Here is a 335-nt window from a genome sequence, read left to right as displayed (position 1 = left end):
GCGCCGGCAGCGCCGCGCACCGGGCGGGCAGCGGGAGCGGGCAGCGGGCAGAGCCGCGCCCGAGGCGGGGTTTGAGGAGGGAGAGGGCGGCCCCTGCCCCGAACCGCCCCCCCGGGACCTTGGCCCGGCCCCCGGAGAGGCACCGGCCCGGGGGTGGTGGGTCCCGAGGTGACCATGGCTGGGAGATGTGGTGCAGAGGGGACAGTGGCCACCGTGATCAGGACCAGTGTGGCCATGGGTCACTGCTCCCAAGGGAGCCACCAAATCCTGGGCCACCAAAACTGGTGGAGCTGCCTTGTCTTTTATGATAATCATCATCTCCAGCACAAGAACTT

The sequence above is a fragment of the Antrostomus carolinensis genome, unplaced genomic scaffold (genome assembly GCF_000700745.2).
Source record: "Antrostomus carolinensis isolate BGI_N321 unplaced genomic scaffold, ASM70074v2 scaffold20943, whole genome shotgun sequence".
NCBI lineage: Eukaryota > Metazoa > Chordata > Aves > Caprimulgiformes > Caprimulgidae > Antrostomus > Antrostomus carolinensis.
The sequence above is the reverse complement of the archived record's forward strand: the minus strand, read 5'-3'. Positions refer to the sequence as shown.